This window comes from Aquarana catesbeiana, linkage group LG01, assembly GCF_042186555.1.
Source record: "Aquarana catesbeiana isolate 2022-GZ linkage group LG01, ASM4218655v1, whole genome shotgun sequence".
NCBI classification, from domain to species: Eukaryota; Metazoa; Chordata; class Amphibia; order Anura; family Ranidae; genus Aquarana; species Aquarana catesbeiana.
This window is the reverse complement of record NC_133324.1, coordinates 837,557,087-837,579,141: the sequence shown is the minus strand read 5'-3', so window position 1 is coordinate 837,579,141 and position 22,055 is coordinate 837,557,087. Positions and strand designations below refer to the sequence as shown.

The 22,055-nt window shown below is 48.7% G+C and overlaps 1 protein-coding gene across 1 annotated transcript in view; it reads left to right on the top strand.

Moving 5' to 3' along the window:
• The first annotated feature begins 20,721 nt into the window (after positions 1–20,721).
• Positions 20,722–22,055, top strand: part of KLHL5 (kelch like family member 5) — a 151,649-nt gene continuing 150,315 nt past the window's right edge. Inside the window, exon 1 of the mRNA XM_073608759.1 lies at positions 20,722–20,869. The gene's annotated coding sequence lies outside the window, so the exon portion shown is untranslated. The remainder of the gene's footprint in view (positions 20,870–22,055) is intronic.

Sequence of the window (22,055 nt, the reverse complement as noted above, 5' to 3'; positions counted from 1 at the left end):
GCAGTGGATCTTTAGGAGACCCAATAATGCCAGAACTTGGAAAATATTCAGTTAGGGAGGGCGAGGATGGTTTACATTTACATGGTGGTGGTGGGGGCTAGGATACCTTTGAAAATTGCTTTTTCAGTGTTTTCCTGCATTTTTAAGTACACCTATACTGAAAAATCCATGCACATTTTCTGAGGATATTCCTTGCATCGTAACCGTTATGCCTGTCAAATAACGTCATGTACAGCTGAGTCATTTCTTTTAGAATCTTTATATACAGCTAAGGATATTTCAGGTTTAGGCTTCATATACACGGGACGTTTTTACAATCTCCCCTGAATGATTTAACTTGACAGATAGTAACCCACATTTAAAACGTCCGTTTTGCCACGTTTAGATGTGTTTTGCATATAGAAGCATTTTTTTCAAAATAGCCAAAAATGAAAAACGCCTGTAAACGAAACGCGGCTAAACGCGAGTTACCGTGTTTAGAAGCATTTGGCACTTGAAATGCCTCTAAACTTAGCTTCTGAACCCATTTTTTGGGTTCCAAAAAAAGCCTCTAAACTCAGCTGCCTAGAAACAACTGTAAAGATAACAGAGGAGAGTTCAGGAGCAGTTGAAAAAAATGCCCAACTGCTCCTAATTGTCTGTTTAGCAGCAGCAGTGTACATGAGGCCTTAACCTACACTGTGATTACTGTCTGTCAATCAAACTAGCAATTTATGATTTTTATCTTGATTTTATAGTAGGGCAATAGATCATTTTTTTTCCTGGGGGGTGGTTCAGGTCTTTCAAATTTAAAGGCATCATTTACACTTTTATGTTGGGGGAGGTACGGTAAAAACATGTGACAGCAGAGTGGGGTCATGAGACTTTGCAATGCAGCGCAGCAAAAATTATCCCCATTCAACTGAATAGAATGCAATGCCCGCAGTTGTGGTGCGGTAGTGTACTCATTAGTACAGCGAGCTCCTCCTAAGCTCCCTATTTTTTTTTTCCTTCAGCCCGTTGGGTTGAACTAAAAAAAACTTACCGTGTGAATCAGGCTTTAGATCTCATTCATATGTTCTAAATGGCAATGGAATGGCAAATATACCATGAATACCTACAACCAGGATCCCAGATGTTCCATTTTTTGTCAGCTGCTCAGCCTGTTCACCTGAGTGATGGGCTGAAAAGAGTCTCTGCTGTTAACATGTATCTGTACATCCAGTGGTCCCCATGTTTAACCACTTGAGATCCACGCTATAGCCGAATGACGGCCACAGCGCGGACCTGCTTTGCCGGGACGACGTCTATTGACGTCGTCCTGTGCCCGAGCGGCCTGCACGCCCCCTGCAGAGTGCACGCAGCACGCTCTGTGATCAGCGAGTCTATGAGTCGAACCCGACCCCTTACCACATGATCAGCTGTCAGCCAATGTGATGTCAACAGAGCCGGTAATCGGCTATTTTTTCTCCTCGCGCTGACAGCGTGAGGAGAAAAAAAAAGCCGATCATCAGCGGCCGTGAGAGGGACATCAGTCCCGATCACGGAGATCTGCTGCCAGATCACCAGTGCCCATCTGTGCCCCCTGCAAGTACCACCTAGTAATAGGCAACAGTGCTGCCTACAAGTGCCCACCAGCGCCACCAATCAGTGCCCACAGTGACACCTATCAGTGCCCACAGTGACACCTATCAATGTCCACAATCAGTGCCAGAACAACAGTGCTGCACATCAGTGCCACCTACCAGTGCCCATCAGTGTCACCTACCAGTGCCCATCAGTGTCGCCCATCAGTGCCCAGTGCCACCTATCAGTGTGACCTATCAGTGCCCATCAGTGCCATCTATCAGTGATACCTATCAGTGCCCATCAGTGCCACCCTTCCGTGCCACCCATCAGTGCCACCCATCCGTGCCACCCATCAGGGCCCATCAGTGCCATCTTATCAGTGGCCATCAGTGCCGCCTTATCTGTGCCCATCAGTACCGCCTTATCTGTCCCCATCAGTGCCACCTTATCTGTGCCTATCAGTGCCGCCTTAACTGTGCCTATCAGTGCCCATCAGTGCAGCCTATTAGTGCCCACCAGTGCCGCCTCATCAGCGCATATCAATGAAGGAGAAAAATTACCTATTTTCAAAATTTTATAACAAACTATTAACCACTTGAGGTCCGGGCCATAGCCGAATGACGGCCATAGTGCGGACCTCAATTTCCGTCATGGAACGTCCTCCCCTGTGCACGCACACCGCGCGCACCCTGCAGGGCACGCGGTGAGGGCGCTGTGATCACTGAATCACGGAGACTCGGATGATCACAGACCTGAGTAAGGGGCCGATCCCGGTCCCTTACCATGTGACCAGCTGTCAGCCAATGACAGCTGATCACATGATGTAAACAAAAGCTCGGTAATCAGTTTCGTTTTCTCCTCACGCTGATAGCGTGAGGAGAAAAAAAAGCCTATCACCGGCTTATGTTAAAGGGACATCGGTCCCGAAGAAGAAGGAGGCACATATGCCTCATCTGAGCCTACCAGTGCCACCTGCCAGTGCCCAGCAGTGCCACCTATCAATGCCCACAAGTGCCACCTATCAATGCCCACAAGTGTCACCTATCAATGCCCACAAGTGGTGCCAATCAGTGCCACCTAGCAGTGCTGCCATCAGTGTAAGCAATCTGTGCTCATTATTGCCACCCATCAGTGCCCATCACTGCTACCTATCGGTGCCCATCAGTGCCGCCTAATCAGCGTACATCAATGAAGGAGAAAAATTACCTGTTTGCAAAATTTTATAACAAAATATAAAATATATATACATTTTTTTTTTTTTAAATGTGGTCTTTTTCAATTTTTTTAACAAAAAATAAAAACCGCAGAGGGGATCAAATACCACCAAAAGAAAGCTCTATTTATGGGGAAAAATTATAAAAATTTCATTTGGGTACAGTGTTGTATGACCGCGCAGTTGTCATTCAAAGTGCGACAGCGCTAAAAGCTGAAAATTGGTCTGGACAGGAGGGGGGTTTAAGTGCCCAGTAAGCAAGTGGTTAAACATGATTTTTTTTTTTTCAAAATTTTCCATCTTTTTTTTGTTTGTGTAGCGAAAAATAAACATCCCAGCTGTGATTAAATACCACCAAAAGAAAGCTCTATTTGTGGGAAAAAAATGATAAAAATTTCATTTGGGTACAGTGTTGTATGACAGCGCAATTGTCGTTCAAAGTGTGACAGCGCTGAAAGCTGAAAATTGGTCTGGGCAGGAGGGGGGTTTAAGTGCCCAAAAAGCAAGTGATTAAGCTCCAGGGAACAAAGCAAAACACATTGGGGTGTGGCCTGGCGGAAACCCAGGATGAGGTCTCTTCCATCACTACTACATTACCATAGGACTCCGTGGATGTGCGGCACCAGGGATTTTTTTTATCTCTTCCCTTCAGTGACTACAGGAGCTGGGATTAGCTCATCCCTCGCCGACACTCCTGCAGCACATTTGGTATCATCTACATCAGTGGTCATCAACCCTGTCCTCAGGGTCCTCAGGGTATTCCAGTGAGTTTGCGGGGGGGGAGAACCAGGGACTGACAGTTACCACTCTTTGCTCACTGAAGGCTGAGAACTGAGTAATCAGCGGTCTTTGATCGCTCTGTTGTTAGGCTTAGAAGCAGCTGGGGACAGATGCAACATTGGATCGATGTTCCACTTAGGTAAGTATAATTAAAAAAAAAAAAAATCTCTTTTAAAGAAAAAAAAAAATCCCCCTCTCCCTTCTAAGAAACCTCTCTCCCCAAGCAAAGATTCCCACTGTAAAATATCTCCCTTCCTCAAATATCCCCCCAAAAATGAAACCCCCCTGTCTCTAAACCAAACCACCAAAGCAAAAATATCTCCCTCAGTCAATACCCTCTCCCCCAACAAAGATTTCTAATTATAAAGAAAATCTCCCTTCATCCAATCAAACTCCCTCCTAGAAGCAAATCCCTGCCATTAACCACCCCCTGTAAACTTCTCTACAAGAAACTCCCCCCTTCTCCAAAAGCAAACCCACTCCCCTTTCCTTAACCCCCCACCAAAAGAAACTCCCCCAGACTGGAATTCTTACTTCCCCCTTCCTAAAACAGAAAATTAATGCCTCCCCACTTACCAGACCTCAGATTCAGCATGGCACAGAAGTAGGAAAACTTCTGCATCCCCAGTCTCCCTTCGGCTGTGTCATATGATACCTTGAGGAGGAGTCTAGTCAGTTTCTTATCTCACAGTATCTCACTGTAGACTTTCACTCACTGAGCTCCCAGTCTCTCACTAGACTTCCTGATCCCAGTCTCTCACTAGACTTCCTGATCCCAGTCATCACTGGATCCCCTAAGCTCTTCCACAACTTTCCGGTTGTATACTCCTTAAGCGTCACCCCTGCTATCCTGCTGGGTCCCTGGCTTGGCACTTGCTGTTGTTTTCCCACTTATTCACAGTCCCTGGTTGGTGAGAAGACTGCTCTGGTACTTGCTCAAGCTTACTCACTGTAGTCTCCGGTAGTAAAATGGATAGTCCCTTAGTGGAGACAGCTTCCCTTCTACCTCCGACCACAACTGGTTCCCCATCCGGCTGAACCTTCTCAACTTGGTTGGACTCCAATCCTGCAGTTCCAATCCTACGCTGCTTCTCCTGCTCCTGGATAGGCCTCAGGCAGCCTAGCAGCCAGGTGTCCCCGGGATAGGCCTCAGTCTTCCAGCCTAGCAGCCCGGGGTGACATAACACACTTCCATCTAGACAGCCGTCCAGGTGGCACAAAACCCCGATCACCTGACTCCACCCAAATAAATAGACTCTCCCAGCAGGCCAAGTGACTAAAGAAACCCCTGCCATTCATACTCTGACTTTGCAGAGCCCCCGTCATTCTAATGTCACCAGGTACTGTGCCACCTAGTGACAGAAGAGAAAAGGTGCAGCAATTCCAGAATTAGAGAGGAATCAATTGATCTTCTAGCAATTAACCAGGAAAATTACCACCTGGCAAACTCAATTTATTATCAACCCTGCCAAAACAACAGGGTGTTACATATGTATCATTATCAATGCTTTTTCATACTGATGAATGGTGATGCACCAAGTGACATCACCAGCGCATGGGCTCTGAAGGTCCGGTGTCTTGCCGAGAAACTTCCCTCGGCGGATAAGGACCCCCCCTGTACTGCGCAGGCGCAGCGCCTGTGCAGTAGGAACAACTATCAGCCACCGGAGATAGCTCAAAATGTTCAATCAGCTGTACACGGCACCTGCGCCCTAGGTCCAGGTTCCTTCCCCACCATCCAAGTGGACCTAGAGGGGGAATAAAAAAGAGCCGAGCGAAGCGAGGCCGTGCCCGAAGCGTGGCGAGCGAAGCGTGGCGAGCGAAGCGAGCCCGCAAGGGGCCCTCTTACAGGCGCCGTGTACAGCTGATTTTCATCTATTCACCTTCGGCTATTTCCGCCGGATCCTACTGTGCAGGCGCAGCGCCTGCGCAGTAGAGGGGGGTCCTTATCCGCCGAGCGGAACTTTCTCGGCAGAACACCGGCATACCTTGCCAGAACTTCAGAGCTTCATGCTAGAACCGAAGGCTCCTGTGCACATGTGCGGGAGTGACGTCATCGTGGCTCCAGCCATTTACACAGCTGGAGTGTGCAAACCCGGAAGAAAGACCAGGGAAAGATGTCAGCCCTCTCAGTGGTGACAGCATGGCGCTGGAGAGCTTCGTTCTGAGGTAAGTATTTCATAATTTGCTAGTATACGATGCATACAAGCACATTATGCCATTGTGTCAGTGAAGAAACCAAAGAAGAACTGGCAGATATGTCAATATCCATTATGGCCACGCGAATCCGTGCATGTGCATTAGCAGTCGGCGCGTAACGGCGAACGCATGCTGGCAATGGCTAACGTGCGTACGCAAAACGTGCTAATTACCAGTGTTCTGCTGGACTATATAAGGACTCCAAGTGCTCTCATAAATCGCTGGATTATCGTCAGCTCTGTATCCTGTGTTCCTTACTCCTGTTGGATTACCTGTTACCGACCCGGCTTACCCTGACCTGCTCTGGCTTCTCTCTTGGCTCTGAACCCGGCTTGTTTCACGGACCTGCTCTTGCCTGTTCCAGTGTTTGACCCTGACTTGATCACAACTACATTTCTTGCCTCTGCTTCTGAATGCCTTCTTGTGTTTGACCCCCGGCATGGCTTCTGACGATGTCTCTGCTTTTCCACCTGTTAAGATCCGCCAGTACCTCCAGGGAATCATTGGCTGTTACCACCCTCTCTGCTCCTGGGTGTCTGCTCCTGGAACCATCAGACAGTTTCACCAGCAGGGAACCCGTGCGTCTCTGGGCATAGCACCCTCTGCCTCCAAATCCAGGGGTGCCCTGCACTCAGCCGCAAGGGGAGCCCTCTCGTCACCTCAGCCTCCAGCCTGGTACGTGGCACATTGTCTTACAGCTGTTTTTTCTCTTTCTCTTTTTTTTTATAACAAGAAGGTTTTCTTTTTCTCTTTTAAACCAGCCGTGGTATACAACCGCTTTATTAAAAAATAAACTTTAGTTCCGCTTTTAGGAGGTATTAAGTGGAAACTAAAAAAAATTGATTTCAAATTATTTTTTAGTGTGCTAATATGCAATAAAACTGTTTAAGTATCTTATATAGCAAGGCCTGCATTAATATGCGTAGTTGTATAATTTCAGTATTAGTCTTAAATCAGCAGATCTACAAAATAATCTGCTGACAACAACTACACTTTAATGCGGAAATAAACTGTCTCATCACCACGAACTGAAAACGCTATCTAATGAATTTTTAATGTTTACTAAACTCACCCATCCATCCATGTCTCCATGCTTTATTTTTTTACTTTGAAAACAACCCCCTAGCATTTTTAGCTGCGGCCATCTTGAGTAGGTGCAAATGGTTCATGTAGCATTTTGTCCTTCTGGACACACGGATTGGTTTAACTACATGGGGATGTGGTGTGGTATTTATTTACTGATACAGATGGCATATCTTTATTAATTTATGTAGTATTTACCTCCTGGGATCCATCTGCCCTTAACTCAGGAATGCAGGCAGGAGGGTGTGCTTATCTGAGAAAGCTCCTCCTCTAGCTGAAATTTAAAAAAAAAAGTTCATGAAGATCCATGGGATGTATGACATATTTTGGTCAGAACCCAGGAAACAACTGAAGAAATGTTAAAAAAAAATGTAAAACAATTAATAAGCAACTCCACTTTTGTTGAGAAAAAAAATATTCCCCTCTGGGTGATTTATGTACATTGCAGGGATTTTAACAAACTTTGTTGCAGATTCCTACCTTTTGCTAAACTAAAGAAATAGCGGTTTGTTAATCTCTATTAAAGTAATTTTATAATTACAGTGGGGACTGAAAGTATTCAGACCCCCTTAAATTTTTCGCTCTTTGTTATATTGCAGCCATTTGCTAAAATCATTTGAGTTAATTTTTTCCTCATTAATGTACACACAGCACCCCATATTGACAGAAAAACACAGAATTGTTGACATTTTTGCAGATTTATTACAAAAGAAAAACTGAAATATCACATGGTCCTAAGTATTCAGACCCTTTGCTCAGTATTTAGTAGAAGCACCCTTTTGATCTAATACAGCCATGAGTCTTTTTGGGAAAGATGCAACAAGTTTTTCACACCTGGATTTGGGGATCTTCTGCCATTCCTCCTTGCAGATCCTCTCTAGTTCTGTCAGGTTGGATGGTAAAAGTTGGTGGACAGCCATTTTTAGGTCTCTCCAGAGATGCTCAATTGGGTTTAAGTCAGGGCTCTGGCTGGGCCATTCAAAAATAGTCACAGAGTTGTTGTGAAGCCACTCCTCGTTATTTTAGCTGTGTGCTTAGGGTCACTGTCTTGTTAGAAGGTAAACCTTTGGCCCAGTCTGAGGTCCTGAGCACTCTGGAGAAGGTTTTCCTCCAGGATATCCCTGTACTTGGCCGGATTCATCTTTTCCTCGATTGCAACCAGTCTTCCTGTCCCTGCAGCTGAAAAACACCCCCACAGCATGATGCTGCCACCACCATGCTTCACTGTTGGGACTGTATTGGACAGGTGATGAGCAGTGCCTGGTTTTCTCCACACATACCACTTAGAATTAAGGCCAAAAAGTTCTATCTTGGTCTCATCAGACCAGAGAATCTTATTTCTCACCATCTTGGAGTCCTTCAGGTGTTTTTCAGCAAACTCCATGTGGGCTTTCATGTGTCTTGCACTGAGGCTTCCATCAGGCCACTCTGCCATAAAGCCCCGACTGGTGAAGGGCTGCAGTGATTGTTGACTTTCTACAACTTTCTCCCATCTCCTGACTGCATCTCTGGAGCTCAGCCACAGTGATCTTTGGGTTCTTCTTTACCTCTCTCACCAAGGCTCTTCTCCCCCTATAGCTCAGTTTGGCCAGACGGCCAGCTCTAGGAAGGGTTCTGGTTGTCCCAAACATCTTCCATTTAAGGATTATGGAGGCCACTGTGTTCTTAGGAACCTTAAGTGCAGCAGAAATTTTTTTGTAACCTTGGCCAGATCTGTGCCTTGCCACAATTCTGTCTCTGAGCTCTTCAGGCAGTTCCTTTGACCTCATGATTCTCATTTGCTCTGACATGCACTGTGAGCTGTAAGGTCTTAAGGCCCGTACACACAATCTGACTTTTTGAGAACAAATATGCAAATTAGCTGTTTTGGAGCAACATCCGACTGTGTGTATGCTCCATCGGACAAACTTTTTCTGTTTTCATCGGACTTTTGTGCGAACGCACAAACTTTTCGGCAACAAAAGTCCAATGGAGCAAAGTTCGATCGTGTGTACACAAAACCATCGGACTTTTGTACAAACGACAGTACGCAGCCGCGAGAATGTTTCCAGCGCGATCCCATCGTGCTGGTTCTCGGCGACAGGGTACTGTACATCTTGCGCTGGCTGCAATAGCAAAAACAAATTTTTCTATTGCAGAGAGTGCGAGAGGGAATTCCCCTCTGGGAGCATACCAAGCCCTTAGGTCTGATATGGATTTTAAGGGGAACCCCCTACGCTGAAAAAACGGCGTGGGGGTCCCCCCAAAATCCATACCAGACCCTTATCCGAGCACGCAGCCAGGCCGGTCAGGAAAGGGGGTGGGGACGAACGAGAGCCCCCCCTCCTGAACCGTACGAGGCTGCATGCCCTCAACATGGGGGTGGGTGCTTTGGGGAGGGGGGCGCCCTGCGGCCACCCCCACCCCAAAGCACCTTGTCCCCATGTTGATGAGGACAAGGGCCTCTTCCCGACAACCCTGGCCGTTGGTTTCGGGGTCTGCGGGTGGGCAGCTTATCAGAATCCGGGAGCCCCCAGATCCCGGCCCCCCACCCTATGTGAATGAGTATGGGGTACATCGTACCCCTACCCATTTGCTTAGGGAAAAAGTGTCAATAAAAAAACACACTACACAGGTTTTTAAAGTAATTTATTAGGCAGCTCCGGGGGTCTTCTTCCGACTTTGGGGGTCTCTCCGGCCTCTTCTCCCGATGTCCAGTTCTTCTCCACTCTCTCCAGCCTCTTCTCCCGGTGTCCGGTTCTTCTCCCGTGTCCAGTTCTTCTGCCGGGCTCCTCCGCTATCTTCTGCTCTTTTGCCGCTCTCTTGCTAGCGGTGGCTCGGTCTTCTTCGTCGTCTTCTCCCTTCTTCTCTTCTTCCGATGTTGACACAACGCTCTCTCCCCCTGTAATGCTGTGTGAGCGCCTCGCAATGACTTATATAGGCATGGAGAGTGGTCACTGGGTCATGTCATCCGATGATGACATGACCCTCCCCCAAAGTACCCACCCCCCATGTTGAGGGCATGCGGCCTGGTACGGCTCAGGAGGGGGGCTGCTCGCTCATCCCCACCCCCTTTCCTAACCGGCCGGGCTGCGTGCTCGGATAAGGGTCTGGTATGGATTTTAAAATCCATACCAGACCTAAGGGGCTGGTATGCCCCTGGAGGGGAACCCATGCCGTTTTTTTATTTAAAATTTGGCGTGGAGTTCCCCCTCATGATTCATACCAAACACAGTGCCTGGCATTGGCGGGGATCCAAGGCGGATCCCAGCACCAGTGTGAACCCGGCTTACAAGGTGTCAATCTCGCCGATAAAAGCGGCGAGATTGACACAATATCAGACAATACAGAAGTTGACCAAAGGGTGGTGGTAAAGAGCTGAAAAACCACGTGATTTGGTGAAAGTTGGCTGAAAAAGTTCTGCCGTGTGTATGCAATACAAACTTATGGCCAACGCCCTTTGTACAAAAATCCACGGGAAAGTTTGTACAAAGTCCTATCGTGTGTATGAGGCTTTATATATACAGGTGTGTGGCTTTCCTAATCAAGTCCAATCAGTATAATCAAACACAGCTGGACTCAAATGAAGGTTTGTAGAACAATCTCAAGGATGATCAGAAGAAATGGACAGCACCTGAGTTAAATACATGAGTGTCATAGCAAAGGGTCTGAATACTTAGGGCCATGTGATATTTCAGTTTTTCTTTTTTAATAAATCTGCAATAATGTCAACAATTCTGTGTTTTTCTGTCAATATGGGGTGCTGTGTATACATTAATGAGGAAAAAAATGAACTTAAATGATTTTGGCTGCAATATAACAAAGAGTGAAAAATTTAAGGGGGTTTTAATACTTTCCATCCCCACTGTACATAGCTCCCAACTATCCCTGATTTTAATGGGACTGTCCCTGGTTTGGAGTAAAGTCCCTCTTTCCTCCTTATTTGTCCCTCATTTTGTTCTCATATACTGTATATAGTTGTATATAAAATTCACTATTTATCTTTCAAAAAGTGTTTCCTAGTGCTAAACCTTTCATCCAATTTCTAAATTGCTGCATTTGTAAATTTCAAAAGCCAGTATAAAGGAATAGTAGTGGTAAAAGCACTAGTGGGTTTAATGAATCCTTTTTTTTTGTATAATTTTCCTTTAAGGGGGTGTGGCAGGGGTTGTATCCTATGCCTACATACTTTTGCTAATAGGTGTCCCTCGTTCCCATCTCAGAAAGATGGGAGGTATGTAATTATCAGCTGCCTAACTTGCAGAGCTCTAATGAGGAAAGTGCAGGGTCTGCATCCCTTAAAACAGAGTTCCACCCATTTAAAAAAAACTTTTAATAATCAGACACTCACCTGTTCCACTGTCCAGCGATGCGGGCGAACGAAGCCTCGCTCCTTTCCCCCTCCTCTTTGCAGCGCTGGCATTCTAACTGTGGGCACTCGGCTGTGGCTTCACAACCCGGTGCGTGCCGCACGCTGTGAATGGCCGAGCAATCTTCTGGGACCTGTGACATGTCCCAGAAGATTGCAGGGAGGGAGGGGGGAGAGGTGATCCTCCTTCCGGTGCCGTGGCGCCAGGGGAGGAAGTGGGGGCTGGGTGCCTCTAAAAACAGGGTACCCGCTCCTCCCCCCAAAAAATTACTTGCCAAATGTGGCATGTCAGGGGGTTACCAGCACTTAAAGCGGAAGTTCCATTTTTGGGTGGAACTCCGCTTTAAGATGTGATTTCCCTTTGGCATTTTTGTTGCAGGGGATGCCCAAAATCGGACTTGTATCTTAGTGCAGATGTCTGGGAAAATCAGTAGGCCAATCACACAAGCAGGAAATTACATCTCTACAGAACACATCCAGGTAGCCTTATTGCATTTTAAAGAAAATGACAGCACTGCAGATTGAAAAAGAAAGGTAATTTTTAATAACATTCATTAAAATATGACTTGTGTGGCAATTGCATATGCTATAATATTTTTTTAATTTGCATTTTTTGTTTACTCTTTAAATATAATATACCTTCCTATCTACTAATGCTAGCAGCGTAAGAACAAAAAATAGTTAATGCTGATTAAGAGAGTTTAGTTCCGCTTTAACAAAACTGCAACTACTATCATAAATGGTTTTTCCCATACCACATAAACAGGTTTATGTCTATATATCAGCTTTGTAATCAAAGAACCTTAACCATGCCATCTGACAAATATGGCCGCTGAAACAGATAAAGTGTGAAAACTGTCCGATTGCTTTTCTTTTCACTCACTGTCAATTTTTAGAATATAACGAGATTATATACAAATTTCATGTTGCGAATGCTGATGCTTCTGCTCAAACCAGCTGAAACAATATCCCTTGATGCGTCTCACCACATGCTGCAGCTTTATCGGCAACATGCCATCCTGATGAAATTCATATGCTGATGTTATGCCCTATATCAGGCTTTCTCAACCTCATTACCTTGGAGGAACCCTTTGCAAAAAAAAAATTGAAATCTCAGGGAACCCCTGAAATAATTTTCAGATCTACTGCTCATGGAACATTGGTGTGATCAGCAAGCTGTTGACATAGCTCTCAAATGTCCCTGATTTCGAAGGACTGTCCCTGATTAGGAACAAAGTCCCTCTGTCCCTCTTTTCTTCTCATTTGTCCCTCATTTTAAACTGATCAATATAGCTGTATATAAAAGTATCTCTCAAAAATGGTTTCCCATTGCTAAACCTTTCATCCAATTTCTAAATTACTTAATTTGGAAATTTCAAAATCCAGTATAATGGAATAGTAGTGGTAAAAAAAAAAAAAAAACATGTGGATTTAACTAATCTTTCTTTTTTGTATAATTCTCCTTTAAGGGGGTGTGGCAGGGGGTGTGTCCTGTGCCTACATACATTTGCTAATAGGCGTCCCTCGTTCCCATTTCAAAAAGTAGTGAGGTATGTGGTAATATAACAACAATTATGGTATTTTGTATGCTTGCGATTTTCTGCACAGGTGCTCGGTTTTGGGTCAAACTTGAGATGAGCAGTGTACAGGGGGCAGCAGGGTAGAGCATAGGAGCTATGAAGGCAGAGCACAGGGGGTTAGCAGGGTAGAGCACAGGAGCTATGAAGGCAGAGCACAGGGGATTAGCAGGGTAGAGCACAGGAGGTTAGCAGGGTAAAGCTCAGGGCTATCAAGGAAGAGCACAGGGGTAAGTAGGGAAAAGCACAGGGGCTATCAAGGCAGAGCACAGGGGTAAATAGGGCAAAGCACAGGGGGTCAGCAGGGTAGAGAACAGGGGCTATCAAGGCAGAGCACAGGAGGTTAGCAGGGTAAAGCCCAGGGCTATCATGATAGAGCACGGGGGCTATCAAGGCAGAGCAGAGGGGTAAGTAGGGCAAAGCACAGGGGGTCAGCAGGGTAGAGCACAGGGGCTATCAAGGCAGAGCACAGGGGGTTAGCAGGGTAAAGCCCAGGGCTATCATGATAGAGCACAGGGGTAAGTAGGGAAAAGCACAGGGGGTCAGCAGGGTAGAGCACAGGGGCTATCAAGGCAGAGCACGGGGTTAGCAGGGTAAAGCCCGGGGCTATCAAGGTAGAGCACAGGGGTAAGTAGGGAAAAGCACAGGGGGCTATCACGGCAGAGTACAGGGGTAAATAGGGCAAAGCACAGGGGGTCAGCAGGGTAGAGCACAGGGGCTATCAAGGCAGAACACAGGGGGTTACCAGGGTAGAACACAGGGGCTATCAAGGCAGAGCACAGGTGGTTAGCAGGGTAGAACATAGGGGCTATCAAGGCAGAGCACAAGGGGTTAGCAGGGTAGAACATAGAGGCTATCAAGGCAGAGCACAGGGGGTTAGCAGGGTAGAACATAGAGGCTATCAAGGCAGAGCACAGGGGGTTAGCAGGGTAGAACATAGAGGCTATCAAGGCAGAGCACAGGGGGATAGCAGGGTAGAACATAGGGGCTATCAAGGCAGAGCACAGGGGGTTAGCAGGGCAGAGCACAGGGGGTTAGCAGGGCAGAGCACAGGGGGTTAGCAGGGCAGAGCACAGAGGGAATAGCAGGGTAGAGTACAGGTTATCAGCAGGGCCGAGTAGAAGGGGTCAGCAGGGTACAGTATAGGAGATCCCGAGGCACAGTACAGTAGTTCAGGAGGGCACAGTTCATGGGGCAGCGGGGCACAGCCCAACACATATGGCATAAATGGGCCCTAAGGATTGGTTCACACTTGTGCATGCGCTGCAGCACGCATGCGTTCCTGTGGGTCACGTGTAAGGCAGCCCATTAATTTTAACAGACTGCTGTATGTCTGAGAAACTTGGAAAAGAAGTCCCTGACCCTTTTACAAAAACACAACACACCAAAATGCAGCATCATGCGTTTTGGCAAGCGCACATTAGCAGATGTGTGGGGATGCCATTAAGGATTCATGGCACTGCCATGCATCTCCTAAAGAGCAGTGTGTTTCTGTGTGTATCAGGAAAACGCACAATCTGGAGCGTGTTCCCGGCCCGCAGTAGTCCTCCACCTATAAGTACACTATGATTTGTAGCGGTTTCAATAATAAAAAATACACCATGAGAGGCTTTCCCATAAATGATCCTTCCACACATACTTGGTGCTTCTGAGTACCTTAGAGGGACAGGGGAGCCTGGAGACCACCCAGAGCTGGGACCTTACAGGGACTGAGGGGTATTAACCATTTGTCTGGGGACCCAACACATGACAAACCAGCACAGCTTTACCTTGTCTTCTTCTATAATGAGTGTGGAGTGTGGAGTGTGTATTGTGGAGTGTGTAGTGTGGAGTGTCGTGTGTAGTGTGGAGTGTCGTGTGTGTAGTGTGGAGTGTGTAGTGTGGAGTGTCGTGTATGTAGTGTGGAGTGTGTAGTGTGGAGTGTCGTGTGTGTAGTGTGGAGTGTCGTGTGTAGTGTTGAGGGTCGTGTGTGGAGTGTGGAGTGTGGAGTGTATAGTGTGGAGTGTGTAGCGTGGAGTGTCGTGTGTAGTGTGGAGTGTGTAGTGTGTAGCGTGGAGTGTGTAGTGTGGAGTGTCGTGTGTGGAGTGTCATGTGTGGAGTGTGTAGTGTGGAGTGTGTAGCGTGGAGTGTGGAGTGTGTAGTGTGGAGTGTGTAGTGTGGAGTGTCGTGTGTGGAGTATGTAGTGTGGAGTGTGTAGTGTGTAGCGTGGAGCGTGTAGCGTGGAGTGTGTAGTGTGGAGTGTGTAGTGTATAGTGTGGAGTGTGTAGTGTGGAGTGTGGAGTGTGTAGTGTCGTGTGTGGAGTGTCGTGTGTGGAGTGTGTAGTGTGTAGCGTGGAGTGTGTAGCATGGAGTGTGTAGTGTGGAGTGTCGTGTGTGTAGTGTGGAGTGTGTAGTGTCGTGTGTAGTGTTGAGTGTCGTGTGTGGAGTGTGTAGTGTGGAGTGTCGTGTGTGGAGTGTGTAGTGTGGAGTGTGTAGTGTGTAGTGTGGAGTGTCGTGTGTGGAGTGTCGTGTGTGGAGTGTGTAGTGTGTAGCGTGGAGTGTGTAGTGTGGAGTGTCGTGTGTGTAGTGTGTAGTGTCGTGTGTAGTGTGTAGTGTTGTGTGTGGAGTGTGTAGTGTATAGTGTGTAGCGTGGAGTAGTGTGGAGTGTCGTGTGTGGAGTGTGTAGTGTGGAGTGTGTAGTGTGTAGTGTGGATTGTCGTGTGTGGAGTGTCGTGTGTGGAGTGTGTAGTGTGTAGCGTGGAGTGTGTAGCGTGGAGTGTGTAGTGTGGAGTGTCGTGTGTGTAGTGTGGAGTGTGTAGTGTTGAGTGTTGTGTGTGGAGTGTGTAGTGTATAGTGTGTAGCGTGGAGTAGTGTAGAGTGTCGTGTGTGGAGTGTGTATTGTCGTGTGTGGAGTGTCGTGTGTGGAGTGTGTCGTGTGTGTAGTGTGGAGTGTGTAGTGTGGAGTGTGTAGTGTGGAGTGTCGTGTATGTAGTGTGGAGTGTGTAGTGTGGAGTGTAGTGTGTGTAGTGTGGAGTGTGTAGTGTCGTGTGTGGAGTGTGTAGTGTGGAGTGTTGTGTGTGGAGTGTGGAGTGTCGTGTGTAGTGTTGAGGGTCGTGTGTGGAGTGTGGAGTGTGTAGTGTGGAGTGTATAGTGTGGAGTGTGTAGCGTGGAGTGTCGTGTGTAGTGTGTAGTGTGGAGTGTGGAGTGTGGAGTGTGTAGCGTGGAGTGTGTAGTGTGGAGTGTCGTGTGTGGAGTGTCATGTGTGGAGTGTGTAGTGTGGAGTGTGGAGTGTGTAGCGTGGAGTGTGTAGCGTGGAGTGTGTAGCGTGTAGTGTGGAGTGTGTAGTGTGGAGTGTGTAGTGTGGAGTGTGTAGTGTGGAGTGTCGTGTGTGGAGTATGTAGTGTGGAGTGTGTAGTGTGTAGCGTGGAGCGTGTAGCGTGGAGTGTGTAGTGTGGAGTGTGTAGTGTATAGTGTGGAGTGTGTAGTGTGGAGTGTGTAGTGTCGTGTGTGGAGTGTCGTGTGTGGAGTGTGTAGTGTGTAGCGTGGAGTGTGTAGCATGGAGTGTGTAGTGTGGAGTGTCGTGTGTGTAGTGTGGAGTGTGTAGTGTCGTGTGTCGTGTGTGTAGTGTCGTGTGTGGAGTGTGTAGTGTGGAGTGTGTAGTGTCGTGTGTGGAGTGTCGTGTGTGGAGTGTGTAGTGTGTAGCGTGGAGTGTGTAGCGTGGAGTGTGTAGTGTGGAGTGTCGTGTGTGTAGTGTCGTGTGTAGTGTTGAGTGTTGTGTGTGGAGTGTGTAGTGTATAGTGTGTAGCGTGGAGTAGTGTGGAGTGTCGTGTGTGGAGTGTGTAGTGTGGAGTGTGAAGTGTGTAGTGTGGATTGTCGTGTGTGGAGTGTCGTGTGTGGAGTGTGTAGTGTGTAGCGTGGAGTGTGTAGTGTGGAGTGTCGTGTGTGTAGTGTGGAGTGTGTAGTGTCGTGTGTAGTGTTGAGTATTGTGTGTGGAGTGTGTAGTGTGTAGCGTGGAGTAGTGTGGAGTGTGTAGTGTGTATTGTCGTGTGTGGAGTGTGTAGTGTGTAGCGTGGAGTGTGTAGCGTGGAGTGTGTAGTGTGGAGTGTCGTGTGTGTAGTGTGGAGTGTGTAGTGTATAGTGTATAGTGTGGAGTGTGTAGTGTCGTGTGTGGAGTGTGTAGTGTATAGTGTGTAGCGTGGAGTGTCCTGTGTGGAGTGTGGAGTGTGTAGTGTATAGTGTGTAGTGTGGAGTGTCGTGTGTAGTGTTGAGTGTCGTGTGTGGAGTGTGTAGTGTATAGTGTGGAGTGTGTAGTGTCGTGTGTCGTGTGTGGAGTGTCGTGTGTGGAGTGTGTAGTGTGGAGTGTGTAGTGTCGTGTGTGGAGTGTCGTGTGTGGAGTGTGTAGTGTGGAGTGTTGTGTGTGGAGTGTGGAGTGTCGTGTGTAGTGTTGAGGGTCGTGTGTGGAGTGTGGAGTGTGTAGTGTGGAGTGTATAGTGTGGAGTGTGTAGCGTGGAGTGTCGTGTGTAGTGTGGAGTGTGGAGTGTGGAGTGTGGAGTGTGGAGTGTGTAGCGTGGAGTGTGTAGTGTGGAGTGTCGTGTGTGGAGTGTCATGTGTGGAGTGTGTAGTGTGGAGTGTGGAGTGTGTAGCGTGGAGTGTGTAGCGTGGAGTGTGTAGCGTGTAGTGTGGAGTGTGTAGTGTGGAGTGTGTAGTGTGGAGTGTGTAGTGTGGAGTGTCGTGTGTGGAGTATGTAGTGTGGAGTGTGTAGTGTGTAGCGTGGAGCGTGTAGCGTGGAGTGTGTAGTGTGGAGTGTGTAGTGTATAGTGTGGAGTGTGTAGTGTGGAGTGTGTAGTGTCGTGTGTGGAGTGTCGTGTGTGGAGTGTGTAGTGTGTAGCGTGGAGTGTGTAGCATGGAGTGTGTAGTGTGGAGTGTCGTGTGTGTAGTGTGGAGTGTGTAGTGTCGTGTGTCGTGTGTGGAGTGTCGTGTGTGGAGTGTGTAGTGTGGAGTGTGTAGTGTCGTGTGTGGAGTGTCGTGTGTGGAGTGTGTAGTGTGTAGCGTGGAGTGTGTAGCGTGGAGTGTGTAGTGTGGAGTGTCGTGTGTGTAGTGTGTAGTGTCGTGTGTAGTGTTGAGTGTTGTGTGTGGAGTGTGTAGTGTATAGTGTGTAGCGTGGAGTAGTGTGGAGTGTCGTGTGTGGAGTGTGTAGTGTGGAGTGTGAAGTGTGTAGTGTGGATTGTCGTGTGTGGAGTGTCGTGTGTGGATTGTGTAGTGTGTAGCGTGGAGTGTGTAGTGTGGAGTGTCGTGTGTGTAGTGTGGAGTGTGTAGTGTCGTGTGTAGTGTTGAGTATTGTGTGTGGAGTGTGTAGTGTGTAGCGTGGAGTAGTGTGGAGTGTGTAGTGTGTATTGTCGTGTGTGGAGTGTCGTGTGTGGAGTGTGTAGTGTGTAGCGTGGAGTGTGTAGCGTGGAGTGTGTAGTGTGGAGTGTCGTGTGTGTAGTGTGGAGTGTGTAGTGTATAGTGTATAGTGTGGAGTGTGTAGTGTCGTGTGTGGAGTGTGTAGTGTATAGTGTGTAGCGTGGAGTGTCCTGTGTGGAGTGTGGAGTGTGTAGTGTATAGTGTGTAGTGTGGAGTGTGGAGTGTCGTGTGTAGTGTTGAGTGTCGTGTGTGGAGTGTGTAGTGTATAGTGTGGAGTGTGTAGTGTCGTGTGTCGTGTGTGGAGTGTCGTGTGTGGAGTGTGTAGTGTGGAGTGTGTAGTGTCGTGTGTGGAGTGTCGTGTGTGGAGTGTGTAGCGTGGAGTGTGTAGTGTGGAGTGTCGTGTGTGTAGTGTCGTGTGTAGTGTTGAGTGTTGTGTGTGGAGTGTGTAGTGTATAGTGTGTAGCGTGGAGTAGTGTGGAGTGTCGTGTGTGGAGTGTGTAGTGTGGAGTGTGGAGTGTGGATTGTCGTGTGTGGAGTGTCGTGTGTGGAGTGTGTAGTGTGTAGCGTGGAGTGTGTAGCGTGGAGTGTGTAGCGTGGAGTGTGTAGTGTGGAGTGTCGTGTGTGTAGTGTGGAGTGTGTAGTGTCGTGTGTAGTGTTGAGTGTTGTGTGTGGAGTGTGTAGTGTATAGTGTGTAGCGTGGAGTAGTGTGGAGTGTGTAGTGTGTATTGTCGTGTGTGGAGTGTCGTGTGTGGAGTGTGTAGTGTGTAGCGTGGAGTGTGGTGTGTGGAGTGTGGAGTGTATAGTGTATAGTGTGGAGTGTGTAGTGTCGTGTGTGGAGTGTGTAGTGTATAGTGTGTAGCGTGGAGTGTCCTGTGTGGAGTGTGGAGTGTGTAGTGTATAGTGTGTAGTGTGGAGTGTCGTGTGTAGTGTTGAGTGTCGTGTGTGGAGTGTGTAGTGTATAGTGTGGAGTGTGGAGTGTGTAGTGTGTAGTGTCGTGTGTGGAGTGTGTAGTGTGGAGTGTGGAGTGTCGTGTGTGGAGTGTGTAGTGTGGACTGTCGTGTGTGGAGTGTGTAGTGTTGAGTGTCGTGTGTGGAGTGTGTAGTGTATAGTGTGTAGCGTGGAGTGTCGTGTGTGGAGTGTGTAGCGTGGAGTGTGTAGTGTAGAGTGTGGAGTGTGTAGTGTATAGTGTGGAGTGTGTATTGTGTAGTGTCGTGTGTGGAGTGTGTAGTGTATAGTGTGTAGCGTGGAGTGTGTAGTGTAGAGTGTGGAGTGTGTAGTGTATAGTGTCGTGTGTGGAGTGTGTAGTGTGGACTGTCGTGTGTGTAGTGTGGAGTGTGTAGTGTTGAGTGTCGTGTGTGGCGTGTGTAGTGTATAGTGTGGAGTGTGGAGTGTGTAGTGTGGAGTGTCGTGTGTGGAGTGTGTAGTGTGGACTGTCGTGTGTGTAGTGTGGAGTGTATAGTGTGTAGCGTGGAGTGTGTAGTGTAGAGTGTGGAGTGTGTAGTGTATAGTGTCGTGTGTGGAGTGTGTAGTGTGGACTGTCGTGTGTGTAGTGTGGAGTGTGTAGTGTTGAGTGTCGTGTGTGGAGTGTGTAGTGTATAGTGTGGAGTGTGGAGTGTGTAGTGTGGAGTGTCGTGTGTGGAGTGTGTAGTGTGGACTGTCGTGTGTGTAGTGTGGAGTGTGTAGTGTTGAGTGTCGTGTGTGGAGTGTGTAGTGTCGTGTGTGGAGTGTGTAGTGTGGACTGTCGTGTGTGTAGTGTGGAGTGTGTAGTGTTGAGTGTCGAGTGTGTAGTGTATAGTGTGTAGCGTGGAGTGTCGTGTGTGGAGTGTGTAGCGTGGAGTGTGTAGCGTGGAGTGTCGTGTGTGGAGTGTGTAGCGTGGAGTGTGTAGTGTGGAGTGCAAAGTGTGTAGTGTGGAATGTGGGTACAGGGGGTTTTGGGCAATGTGTTGTAGTCTTTGGATATGCACAGAGCACTCTACCACATGGACCGATTCCCTGCTTCAATGATTTATTATAGGACATTGCTGTGTATCGTGGTAGACTAGTGCTGACAGCCTCTCACAGTCTCCTATTGGAAGTTGTCTATCACTACATTCATAGGACATTACGTGTGGCCCTCTGGTAATGTCAGGGGCCACATATTGACCCCCTAGGTCTTGACCAACGATCATCCTATCGCTCCCTTAGTATATAAACAACAACCCATTCCTGGACTCCTCTGTCCACATTCAGAGGATCCTCCCTATCCCCACCCTGTCCTCCTGGCACCGCCCCCAACAGGCGGCAGAGGGCAATGTTTGGATGAATCCGCACAGCTCCGCCCCGCAATGCATTGTGGGGACTGTAGTCTGATATGGTGAGGAAACTGCAGCGGCAGAACTTTTCCTTATTTCAGAAACTATTCATTAAGCGGTGTGCGGCCAGGTGTCCGACAGGGGGAGCCAGTTTATATTCATACACAGGTAGTGCAGGCCACTACGAATCTCAGAGACCTGTCTGTCTCATGCCCCTCCCACAGGACCTGATTGTACGGCGCTTACTCCGCTCAGAGAACACCCGGATAGTGATGTGGGCGTGTCCGCCTGCAACCTTGTATCCTATGCCTCCTGTCCTGACGTCACTTGTCCCCGCCCCCTGTGATCCCTGGATGGAGTTCCCGAGAGCGGAGCTGCCGTACCGGATGATCTGAGGAGGAGAGGCATGGAGGCGGGAGGAGCGCAGCCTGTGTACACCGCTCTACAGGTACCGGGGTGCGGGGCTCTCACTGACAGCACTTTCAAAACCAATAAATGGGGCTCTTCCTGGACTGGGAGAAGTTTGCTGGCAGAACCTGTGGCGCCCCACTCTGAACTTCTACACTCTATTCCCACACCTCCCTGCACTGATCATGCTTCTCTATAAGAGCTCACTGAGGTGTGCAACTAATAGGAGGACACACGTCACAGTGACATCCTTATGTATGGGGGCGGGGATAAGGGGAAGATACTTACCTGACTCCTCCCCTAGGGCTGAGACCACACCCCTGCAGGGCCCTCCAGGACTACAAACCATCCCCCGCAGGGTCCTTCTGGGGCTACGACCAATCTCTGGCGGGGGTCCTTCCGGGACTACGGTCGGCCCCTTCAGGACAACCCACCCACCGCAGGGACCCTCCAGGACTACAATCCATCCCCATGGGGTCTACGACCGCCTTCTCCAGGACTACAACCCATTGCCGGCAGGGTCCCACCGGGGCTACGGCTGGTCCCCGGGGGGGGGTCCTTCCAGGGCTACGGCTGATCCCTCCAGGGTGTTTGATCAGTCCCCCATGGGATCCCTCCGGGGGCTAAGACCGCCTCCTCCACGACTACAACCCATTCCCTGCAGGGTCCTTCTGGGGCTAAGTCTCTGGCGGGGGTCCTTCCGGGACTATGGTTGGCTCCTTCAGGACAACCTATCCCCTGCAGGGACCCTCCAGGACTACAATCCAATCCATCATCCTGGAGGAGGCGGGCTACGCCCGCCTCCTCCAGGACTACAACCCGTCCCCCAAAGGGTCCTTCTGGGGCTATGGCTGGTCCCCATGGGGTCCCTCTGGGGCTTTGACTGATCCCCTATTGGGTCCCTCTGGGGCCACGACCGCCTCCTCCAGGACTACAACCTGTCCCCCCCCATAGAGTCCTTCCAGGGCTACGGCAAGTCCCTGGTGGGGGTCCTTCTGGGGCTACAACTGGATTGGTCCCTCTGAAGCTACAACCCATCCCCCACAGGGTGCCTCCGGCGGAGTGTCTGGGTCCCCCTGGAGGTGCAACCGGTCCCTCTGGGGCTACAACCCTACCCCCACAGGGTTCCTTGCAAATGCTTTGTAAGCTGAGATGCAGCTTAATGCCCCTGTATTGTATATGACGATGCAGAGGCTTTGTCCACAGACCGGACCTTCAGGCTACAT